Genomic DNA, 12,858 nt, shown 5'->3' with positions numbered 1-12,858 from the left:
TTAATTCAGGTTCTGTTTATAGCGTCATGATGGTCGCATCCGCGTTTGGCGACATCGCGGTGAACGCACATTGGAAGCGTGTATTCATCATCGCCATACTGGCGTATCACTCGGCGTGATGGTATGGGGTGCCACTGGTTACACGTCTCGGTCACCTCTTGTTCGCATTGACGGCACTTTGAACAGTGAACGTTACATTTCAGATGTGTTACGACCCGTGGCTCTACCCTTCATTCGATCCCTGCGAAACCCTACATTTCAGCAGGATAATGCACGACCGCATGTTGCAGGTCCTGTACGGACCTTTCTGGATACAGAAAATGTTCGACTGCTGCCCTGGCCAGCACATTCTCCAGATCTCTCACCAATTGAAAACGTCTGGTCAATGGTGGCTAAGCAACTGGCTCGTCACAATACGCCAGTCAGTACTCTTGATGAACTGTGGTATCGTGTGGAAGCTGCATGGGCAGCTGTACCTGTACACGCCATTCAAGCTCTGACTCAATGGTCAGGCGTATCAAGGCCGTTATTACTACCAGAGGTAGTTGTTCTGGGTACAGATTTTTCAGGTTCTATGCACCCAAATTGCGTGAAAATGTAATCACATGTCAGTTCTAGTACAATAAATTTGTCGAATCAGTACCCTTTTATCATCTGAATTTCTTCATGGTGTAGCAATTTTAATGTACAGTAGTGTAGTTATCGTTACGGTGACGGAAGTCAGTCTCCGCCGCACCAAACGCAATACGTCGTCTGGATTCCGAGGGCACGGATGAGTCATGACCGGCTTTTGTCGATCGAGCCTCTGCAGTGTAAATGGAAAACCCTAATGCGGGAGGCAGCTTTAATTACAATTATAATTCTAACTAAAACCAAGGCTTTAAAAGAAAGAGGAAGAATTGTGATAGGAATTATTCTGGCTAAACTGGCAATGGAAATCGAATAGGCAGCATGGTAGAGACCAGTGGGGAAATGCTGCAACCAGTGACAACCACTGCACTATAGCAATAACGACTTATCCGATCCCAGAAATACACATTGCTCAAACGAACCAACCGTTTCAATTTCAGGCACAAAATAATATTACGCCTATGAACTCATGTCCAAATAATGACCGAAATGCGGAACCTTTAAATAACGCACCGGCTGTAATCATTATCATAGTGACGAATGAGAGACCAACCGACAATAATGTGGCGTTACACTAAAGTAGCCACGTTCTGCCTCCAATGTTGGTCATGGAGAGTCGTAGGAGCGATACAGGCAATCAGCATAACAATTTACTGAGATACCAAGATAAGGCTGACATACTTGATGTGTTGACAAACGATGAAATACCCTGTGTGTACAAGGAGGATGGCACAGTTCAAGCAAGTATACAGCCACTAGTAGGAAATATACCTACCAATATCTTAGTGGAAACCTGTGTCAAGGTTATTGTGATATCGAAAGCCCTTCTCAAAGAGACTGACAGTGAAAAAGCGCTACCAACCTACCCATTGGCGAGCCGGAGTGGCCGAGCGGCTCTAGGCGCTTCAGTGTGGAACCGCGGAACCGCTATGGTCGCAGGTTCGAATCCTGCCTCGGGCATGGATATGTGTGATGTCCTTATGTTACTTAGGTTTCAGTAGTTCTAAGTTCTAGGGGACTGATGACCCCGGATGTTATGTCCCATAGTGCTCAGAGCAATTTGAACCATTTTGAACCTAGACACTACAAAATAGTGGGATACTAGGTGTCATAGGCGGCAAATCCAGGCTGATTAAAGTGCAAACCATAATCGAAGTACAGATTGAGGAGATTGTATTCCAGTCGATTTTCCTGGTGGTCGAAGGGTTGACAGAAAGATGTATTTTCCGATTGGTTTTCCTGAGGAAAAAGTGTGCTGAAATTGATTTAGAACTTGGGAATGTCATCTGTTTATCAATGGTCAAAACTGTGTAATCGATTTAACAAATTTTAAATGTAGGATTGGTAAGTCTTGTGAAAATATACAAATTCCAATTTTTAGGATCAACGCATTTCACAGCCATGACTCGACAGAACAGTGGTGCAATCAAGTGGAGCGTAATGAAATCGGAAATAAGGAGAAGAGTGCAGTCCGTAGTTCGTAGTGTAGTGATGCCGGCACGGTAGCTCAGCGTGCTTTTTCAGAGAGCTGGCTGCTCTGTGTAATAAAAAAACTGAGTGAAAGGATAAACAACGAACTTCCACGGATGTCATGTGACATCCGCTACGAGCAAACACAACGAACAATAACGAACAGAATGCAAACAACAGCAAAAAAGTTGCTAGCGTTGCTGCCTCTGGATCACGGGGTCCCGCGTTCGATTCCCGACCGGGTTCATGATTTTCTCCGCTCGGGGACTGGGTACTTGTGTTGTCCTCATCATTTCATTATCATTCATGGAAGGGGCGAGATTGGATTGAGTAAAGATTGGGTGGGTGTTTGTGTTGTCCTCGTCATTTCATCATCATTCATGGAAGGGGCGAGATTGGATTGAGTAAAGATTGGGAATTTGTACCGACATTGGTAACCGCATAGATTAACGCCCTATAAACCAAACCTCATAATCGGAAGAGTGCAAAGGGATTCATCCGCAACAAAAAGAAGAACTTAGAATATTGTTGTTTGAATATGCACATGTGCTCGAAATAACACCCGGAGTTGTTAGAAAGTATCAGTACCACATGATTATTTGGCCCCACAACACGTTTTGCAAGTACACATATTCCATACTATGGTCACAAAGAGAGGCGGTAGGTCAGGAGATAAAAAACATTGTTGTCTGGGAACATTATCGAAACCTCGTTCTCGCTGTACTGCATCCCGCTACTTGGGGTCAAAAAGGCAGATAACGCAGCGAGGCTCGTTCTCGACGCCCGGGAAATTAACAAAATTATTATCCCAGTAACCACCCGGCCTGAAAATTTAGAGGAACAACTACAAACGTTTCATGGTATGCAGTGTCTGTCCAGTGTTGACCTCCAGAGTTCTCACTGGCAGATCGCACTATCACCTGAAAGCAGGAAGTACATAGTCTTTATTTTGGCAGGCAGATCCTACTAGCACTGCGTTTTACCCTTTGGGTTGAACGTTAGTGCTGGAGTCTTTATAGCTGCACTCGACACTGTATTACTGCGTGCTCTCCTAGACAAGCTCACTATGTACAATGATTGTATAGTAATCGCAACATCTACCTGGGATGAGCATTTAGAAATACCAGAGAAAATGCTACAGAGATTTTAGGCAGCACATCTTAAGAAATCAAGGTTTGTTAGGGAAAGCATTAAATTTTTGGGTCATATAATTTCACCTGCTGCAATAAAACCTGGCCCTGAACAATTGCGGGCGATTAAGGATGTATTCCTTAATTACGCTACTTTTAATATGGAGTGGCTTAATTTCCACAATTGACCTTTGCTTCTGTCGCAACGGCGCTTCACGGGAAATATGTATTACGCGACATTTTTGCTAACTCTCATTTCAGTATTACGACACCGGCTGACTAAGTTTTCAACAGTTTAACAGGGCGGTTACAGCACCTGCATGACGCGGCTCTAGTGTTACAGATATTCATGATCTACCTGAGAGGAGGCCATGCTCTATAAATATTGCCGAACGATGTAGAGGATAATGGAGCTTTATAGTTTCGAGATTGATTACAATTACTTAGGAAATAAGTAAATACTGTTGTTGAGACAGACACATAAACCAAAGAACAAATAGTATTTATTTCCGCAGTACAAATATACTTCTGTTAGTTGTTCTCAGCGTCAACAAGAAGAGATGACTGGGACAAAATGCAGGAAAACTAGCAAAAGAGGTGGCTTGAACTCATTGTAATATCAGGATAGTCCCGGTATTTATTTTCCGCTGTAGAAATATATTTCTGTTAGTTGTTATCCGTGCCAACAAGACCAGATGACTGTGACAAAATGCAGGGAAACTAACAAAAGAGGATGCTTGAACTGTTTGTAATATCAGGATTGACAGTCTACGTGTGTATCGGCCTAAACTAGTTTTGTACGTAACGTTAAAGTGTTTTCTAATTTTTTTAACTAAAAAATGTTTCACAACCAATAATATGCATGTCATTTACTGTTCGACCATCAGCTCTCTGCCAAAGCTGAAAAAAACAATGTCAGTTACGAGAAAGAGAATTCTAAATTTAAAAAATTGTTTTTCAGTACCAGTAAGTTCAGTGTTTAACGTCCTTCGACAACAAGGTCATTAGAGAACATTAAATTTGTTTCCTCTTTGATTTTCGGCACCAGTAATAACAGGTAAAATATTTCAAACGTGCCTAAGTTCCAAGGGGTTTGACGGCACATTGACGAAGTGAACATAAACAGTTAGCAAAACGACACATTTGTTCGTCAGCTGTCAAATTCGTTTACTACAATGGCAGCAGCCCTTGACTAATCAGTAACGAGGCTGAAATTACAGTCCAGTTGCGCATAATAATCCATTTCTTTCTAAGTAATTACTATGCCGAAAATTAGTCTGATAATTCTGAAAATTTTTTAAATGATATACAACAGTCGTGTGAATTTTATCAGCAATAATGACATGACTGATAGAGTAAGAATGTAGAGTAAGACAGTTGTTGGCGACAGAAGCGACAGTGGGTATACAAATAACTTTAGTATTTTATCCATCCTCAGCAACTGTGATAGTATGTATCGAAATAATCAGCAACCAGTTGCATAACCGAAGTTTAATCTCCTTAACAGAATTCAGGCACTCAGTGCCCTTCTTCAGAATGTTATAACTAAATGCGATAATTATAACCCTATGGAGAAGGGCACTAAGTGTCATAAACCGGGTAAGGAAATTAATTTTCTTTCATGCGGTTGGTTGTTGATTATTTCGATGCAAATAATTTTGGACCAATTACAAAAAATTAAGCTTCGATTTTAAATAGAGAATGATTAATACATAACTGTGTTTATGTGCTTGCTTTTTGTAGGAGTTCATCGCATTAATCTCTGGGTCTAGGCGGCATTTTACCTTACGTCAGGATCCGAAGGAGTTACGTCGACAACGGCTGGCGGTTTTGTATTCATCGATGTTGAATTGAAGATGATAATTCTAAGCTAGTTATTCGTCCACTTAAGTTGGTGTTTCGACTGATTTCATTTTTATTAATTGATGTAGAGACCTGCAGTTTAAGTGCTTCAGAATCCAGTTGCAATCGCATAAAGAAACGCCACGTAACTGATCATTGCCACAATACATAATTACCGCGATGTCGTAATTCTTTAGTGATAATTGAGAATTTACATATGGTTTCCTATCACTCACAGCTCCTTCTTCCTTGTTTTCTCGTTATTCAAAGCATTCAAGAAGCTTATTTTAAAACTTTAACTTGCACACATTCCTTCATCTGAAGGTTAGTATTTAGTTTGTATTAGACTATCGAAAACGTCTTGAATACTGTGTTAAAGAGTTTGTATCTGCCTAGCTGTGCACATCACTTCAGTTCACACATGAGTGTGGACAGTTCAACCGAATCACACAGCCAACTAAGAGCTCTCTCCGCATTCACGTGTCAGACACCAACTCGCCATAATCGATACTCCACGTCAACTATGAAACCTCTGGTTGCCGAGCCGTATTTAGTCAGTAGAAATTATCTGTATGTTATTGATATATATCAGTGTCCGACTGATAGAAGGGAAAATAATTAATGGTTTGCTGGATTCTTATAATTACAGATTAGATCTGAAGAATTTGTCATGTCCTCAAATTTCGTTGTTCGCCCTCTGCTCAGCTCCACTCCATATTGTCCCGTTGAATTAGTTGAACCTGCAGCTAGGCAAGCTAGTGAAATGATTGTAAAAGGGGGCTGCTACTGTGCGTTAGCAGACATTTCACAAACTTATTGACGTTTCCTGCGACAAAACCGGTCTTCATATTGAGTGTTAATGTGAGTTATAAGCTTGGAGAGGCGATCTATCTACTGACTGTGTGTGTATTTTGTATATGCCTCGTAGTTTTAAAAGAAGGAATGCTGCCCTAAATGTCGAATAGATCACTTAATGGAAGGTCATCAGTTTGTGATCAAATTACCTTAATACTGCAAATTTCGAGATAACCCATCAAATACCTGAAAAAAGAGAATACATAGTCATGAAATAAAAATTAAGAGCACTGATGTGTCACGTGATGAGAACGACTATGGGTTACAACAAAATGGACACGTATCATATATACATCAGGCTCTTCAGATGAACTGAAATTATATGTCGCCTACATAACGCTGAGAGGAAGATTGGCGGTAAAACTGTGGTGATACAAGCATCAAACACATTCTACCGTCAGGACATAACAGTATGCCCGAAGTAGCTCAGCTTCCAATAGTAAAACAATATTCAGTATGTTATTTACAATGAAGAAGACCTAACTAATAATGTAAAACATATAGATCTTCAGTCAAAGACAGGTAAGTACTCACATAACACTCGTAAAAATTTACAGACAAATTGTTTTAAATAAGATGAAGCAAGATCTTTCTGAAAAACTGCACAGGCAATTGCCCTTATAACAGAAGCTCGTTTATAGAGACACTTACGATAAGAACAATGAAATGAGAATTTTAAAGAAAACTATATCTTGCAAAAGATCGTAACCGGTGATCCACGCAGCTACAGAAGAAAATAAGTGTAGAATTACTGCTAACTTATAAACGCCAGATGCCGGGCCCGATAGCTGCATGGTCTGCGTGACGGACTGCCGTCCCAAGGGGGGCCGGGTTCGATTCCCGGCTGGGTTGGGGATTTTCTCCGCTCGGGGACTGGGTGTTGTGTTTTCTTCATCATCATTTCATCCCCAACCGACGTGGCGTCGAAAGTAATAAGACCTGCACCAAGGCGGCCGGACCTACCCCTTAAGGGTCCTCCCGGCCAATGACGCCAAACGCTCATTTCCATTTTCCATAAACGCCAGTTCAACAGGCTTGAAAATAAGTACAAGTTTCTCATAGATTCAGAAGTACAGAAATCATAACTTATGTGTGTCACTAATATTACAACAATTCGACTTCAGCATCCAAAATACAAATTTGGGAATGTAATGACATTTGATATCGTCATACATGTACAAGATAGAAAATGAGAGACGTGAATAGACCGATCAATGAAATAAAATTTATCACCTGACAACCGGTAAATCATGATATCCACAAATAAAATCAAATTTACGTGCTAAAAGACAAGGAGAGGAAGATGAGAGACGTAATGTAGCAAAATTAAATAAAGTATTGGCGATTGGAACCAGCTGTCCTCCCAATATTGTAAGTGAGGTTATTGATCTTGCATTATCACACGTGAGTTTACGTCACATTTTGTGCCATAATAAATGTGCTACATAGAATCAAGGAACGTGACTACGGAGTTCATTAAACAGAGCTGCTTAGCAGACAATCAATAATGCGTGATACCAAACCGAAGTAAGAGAAAAGTTATAATACTTAAGAATATTTTAAAAGACAAAGGTCGATAGAATTTGTTTCATGGTGCTATAATCATTGTGGTACAGCCGGTCTGCCTCTGACAGTTATGTAGTAAACATAGAGTTTCAGGTAACCCGAAAAACGCGATGCATTTGGTACGTGTTCGTTTTGTTTCAATCAATTGTTGTTCCCCATGCGAGACGTCACTGCTGTTAATTTTTGTTTCATGACTGTACCCTCTATTCTGAGATACCTGACAGTTGGTTACCTAGAAACGTGTGATATTGAAGTCATCTGGTAGCCCATTGGTAGCGTTTCATTAAGTACCCTATTCAAAATTTGTGCAGTACTCTGTGCCTTAGGTAGCATGGTCACATGCTTCCTGCACGACTTTTTATCGCATCTTCAATCCCGTAGTTTCTGCGCTGGAAACCTGTATGTCTCACTTCTTTCTGCATTGGAAGGGGAAATGATGGCAAATATGTTCCTCCTACTGTTACTTCTGATTACAATGTTAATTAAAAGGACGATACGTTAATGTCTTTCACTACAAATAAAGTGGCGTTTGAGTGTTAGAGTAAATTTTAAAAAGTAAAACAATACCTCATACTTGTTTATTAAAAGATCTGCGTGGTATCGATAATTGGTGCAGGGACCGGTTGCTGACTCTCAGTGTTTACTGATTTAGCAAATGTCATGAGATAGTGAGGTACAGATGGCACACGTGCGTTGCATTCGCACCACACTTCCTCTCTGCCAGCTGCAGATGTATAAAGGTCCTTCCGAGAAGTGGTTGTGTAAGTTATTTGTGTATCGTGCAACGTCGTCGTGAGCTGACGCCTTTCGAACGGGGTATGACGGTTGGTGCCCGACAGTTGGGAATTTCGATTTCTGCAGTTTGGCTTCATACGTTCAACAGCGCCCAGGGTGTATTGTGAATGAATGACGGTGCCGTAATCCGTAACAGACGTGCTACCGGCCATCTAGCCACCCTCGATGACCGTGACGTGTGACGTCTGAAATAGACCGTCAGTAGCGAAAGAAGAGCAACAGTGCAACACATCAAGACTCCATTCAACACAGGACGTGCTAGACACGTCTCACAGTGGACAGTTAACAGGAATGTGAGCTCCATGGGGTATTAAAGCCGGCGCCGCAACAAGTGTGCAACTGTTACCCCAAAATAATCGGCCACAGCAGACTGCATTTCTCGTCAGTCACCAGCGATGGACACTGGGACAAGGATTTAACGTGATAGTAACGTGATGTGGTAGGACGGATTTTGATTTCAATCTGAGGAACCACGGTTTTAACTGCACCATGCCGGTGGGAGGCATCGTGTATGGCGCAGACCACTCTGAATCGGTGGCTTCCGCCTGCCAATAAGGTGTGGTCCAAGGCAGTGGTGTCTCTTGTACAGTCTGGTCTGGGATGCTTTTTAGTTGAAATGGCTCTGAGCCAATGGTTCAAATGGCTCTGAGCACTATGGGACTTAACTTCTGAGGTCATCAGTCCCCTAGAACTTAGAACTATTTAAACCTAACTAAGGACATCACACACATCCATGCCAGAGGCAGGATTCGACCCTGCGACCGTAGCGGTCGCGTGGTTCCCGACTGTAGCCCCTAGAACTGCTCGGCCGTTCCGGTTGGCGGATGCTTTTTCCTGGTATTGAATGGGTCCCTTAGATGTTCTGGAAGCGAATTTGAATGGTCCGCAGTATGTTGAGCTGCTCGGTGCCCATCTCCACCAATATTTTGCTTTCCAACAACCTGACGGTTCTGTGATGTATCAATGTGATAGTGCACAGCGACATCTCTCTCATGTCGCCCGATAATGGATCCAGGAACACGCTGCGGTTGCCAAAGACATAGATGGCTACCCTCTAGCCTAGATTTTATCCCTACCGAGCATATGTTGGATGTCATGGAACGTTGGATCCAGAGCCCACGAACAGACCAAAACTGGCTGCCACTCTGCAACCCATGTGGTGTTAGCTGTTTCTTGAGGAGCACTGGGGACTTGCACACTCACTTCCATGGCGTCTGACTACAGTCCGCAGGGGCAGAGGATGTCCCTTGAGATGTTAAGTGCCTTTCCCATGAGATCTGCTAACTCGTGAAAATACCTGTTCGTGTAACATAGTGAGCGTTAATAGGCGAAGAGACACATCATGTTTCGATAACGCAATCGGCAATAAGCCAATGCAATAGTAATAATTTAAAGATACCGTGGAATAACCATGAGGTGCTACCCAAAGCGTAATGACTGCAAAAAAGCGAATCTTTCTATTGGCCGTCAGTCTATGACCCATAACTGGTTGAATTAACAGAAGATGTAAAAGTGATCCAATAAAGAACGATAAGTTTCGTCATGGGATTGCCGAGTAAGCGAGAGAGAGTTTTGAACAAATTCCTGTAGCAGACGCTTTAAAAGAGCCGTTGTGCATCACGGAGAGTTTTACTGGTGAATTGAGGAGAGCGTACAACTGAAGAAGACCCAGGAAACTCATTGTACTTATGTCACAATAAAAACTACGACGACAAAGTACCATAATCCGGCTGCATAGTCACGTTCGTTAACTTACTGTTTCCGGGATTCAGGGAGGCATTCCATTTGCAAATATCGACGATGGCCAGTTTACCGACCTCCCCAGGTGTGGTTTATGAGCAGATATCGACTATGCGAATATTGGGTTGGTACCCACATCCGGCCTAGTTACACAATTCACAAAAATTTTGAAAATATTCGGACACCTTCACGTGGGTAGACAATAGATGGAGAGAGATGGGACACAAATTCTGTCCAGAGAAGGAGGAATGAGTGGGGAGTGGGGAGACTGGAAGGTAGCTGGCCATCCTTTACCACTAACATTGGTCAGTCGAGTGTTCAGATCCTGTGAAGGTTAGAAACAAAGACAACACAGTATTTACCGACAGGTGTTCTTTCCAAGCATCATTTGCACGTGGATCAGTGCAGAGGAGAAACTAGTAGCGAAAATACCCTCCTCCACACAACGGAAGTAGGTTTACGGATTGTAGATGAACAAGTATATGTCTGCCTTTCGTACATCGGGCTCAGTTCTGCTAGGCCATGCCTTATATATTGTGATCCTGCTCGAAAAAAAGAGACTACAACCATTTGAATTACTGTGTGCGACAGGAGTCTGTGCTGGATGACGACGTGATCAAGAGCGGCGAATTGCGAGCCAGCGGCCGTGCCGTGAGTAACGCCGCGGGCCGTGCCCTCTGCGCCCTGGCCCAACGTAATGAGGACAGATGTGGCGCGCGCACTTTCACCTTGTTTGCCTTAACGGTTAGCTGCCGACACTTTGCCTCGTAAATCAGACGGGCGTGCCTGGGGGGAGCGCCGCAATTAAACGCGGTACACGACGCCTGCCGCGGGCCGTGATGCATCATCGTGTCGCCGGCTCGCGGCTCGCTTCAAGGAGCGCCTGGCGAAAGCAGTGACACTAGTCAACCAGCAGCCGCTATACGCCGCTTTCGGACTTTTGGTTACTGACTTAAAAACGAAAGCAACGTGCTCATCAACCTGCACCTTGGCTCTCAGTTCTCGCACTGCTGGTATTTCACTAGTTTTGAACAACACCAGAAGAAAAGAAAATGTATCTGCAGTTTGATTCTCCTTTGTAGGTTTTTCGAGAAGACGCCGGAATATTATCAAAACAGGTGTTTCATATATAATTTAATTATCAAGCTCATCAGCACAAGTGTTACACACAGTAGTATAATGATTAAGGAATAGATAAATGTCATTTTCGTCACATGTAGCACGGACGACCATTCGATGACATTCGGCGGCCGTGATGCATGCTCGTCTGACGTTCTCACGTTGCCATTTATATTTATATTATTACTCATTTCTGTACTGCCTTACCACTGTTATGTACCAACCCTGTACCAGGCAGATGGCCGCAAATTTCATAATTGCGAGACCTCGTTCGCTTTGTGTTCCTTGCGGGAGTGTCAACAAGCCTGACATGAAACGACAGCGTTTCATCACGTTAGCAGGTCAGGCGGAAAGCAGAAGATCAGCGCTTTTCTGTGAACTGGGTAGCAAGTATCAGCAGAAGCTTAGTACAGCATTACGACTGAGAAGTATCACGTCCACGTGTTGCGTGAAGTAAGAAGCCGCGTCACTAACTCAAGTAGGCGCACTGAATAATGTTACGGACCAGTCTGCTGGTATAACAAATGTGTTAAGCAAATAGGGTGCGATTGGAATCACTGATACATTCGTATTACGAAAGCCTGTGCGGTCATTACAAGTGACTTTGAGTCAACACCAGCCGATATTTCACACTATATACACTCCTGCATTTGAGTTCAGGGGGGAGGTGGTCAGAAGATCGATGGTGTACATGACCCGCGTAGTCGACTCCCTGACACGGCATTAGCGCTGGCTATAGGTCTGTTGTAGATTTCCTACTCGTATTCAACACCAACAACAGCCCCCGGAGAGACGTCTTTCCCTCCATAAGCACCAGTCACGAATTTGGCGCTGCTGACAGCTTCCCACGCAGATGGCAAGGCTTGGGGGTCTTCCGTGTCGACTTGGGCCAGGATACCAGCGTTCCTGACACTTCAGCAGAGCCACGGGGTCTACCTGCACGGCAGGCCAGGGTCGGCGCACTTCTCGACCACACGCCAATCGTCATCGCGGTTCAGAGAGCAGAGATGAGCCACAGTTACGGGAGGGGATCGAGGACCTCCTAGGCCACGTTCTTCGAGTGCAGTGGTTGGAGACGCAGCATCCACTTCCCGAGTAGCTGCCGGGTGTTCGAAGCACACCCGGAGAAGCAGCTACAGAGGACTGACGTAGCATCGCTAAGGCAGAGCTAGATTTGCAGAAATAAATGGTTAAAAGTCACTCTTCTTTTACAGCATTCACTGGTTATAACCACCACTGGCAAGTGGCAAACATGGAGGGTGTCTCCTGATACACTATCCGTCTGCCATGCCTCCCAGTAGTCGCTACCTGCATCATGACACCTGTACGAGATCCGTAGATGCCCTGACTGTCCCTTGCCGCCGTATGATTGATTGATGGGCCGGATAAGAATTACTTTGCACCGTCTTCTGATTTCCTCTTCGACACCGCCTTAGTTCCCACACTCGCTAAACGCTAAATATTTTGAAGCTTTTTTGATTCTTCCGACGTGAGGTTTGCGATTTCTGTAATTCCGAGCATATTTGGGAGTCTGTCATTATTTTATAATTTTTAGTTGTGTACTGATTTTCACTTATATGCCTGGGAATACCGTTATTATTAAAATTACCAAATAAACAGCAACCAGTCGCAAGATCGTGTTTCTTTATTTACTTTTGCAAATCGGTTTCAACTGATTAACAGCCATCATCGGTGCTTTCAACATGTATGT

Source organism: Schistocerca nitens, chromosome 1 (assembly GCF_023898315.1).
Source record: "Schistocerca nitens isolate TAMUIC-IGC-003100 chromosome 1, iqSchNite1.1, whole genome shotgun sequence".
NCBI classification, from domain to species: domain Eukaryota; kingdom Metazoa; phylum Arthropoda; class Insecta; order Orthoptera; family Acrididae; genus Schistocerca; species Schistocerca nitens.
Note: the sequence above shows the minus strand (reverse complement) of the source record.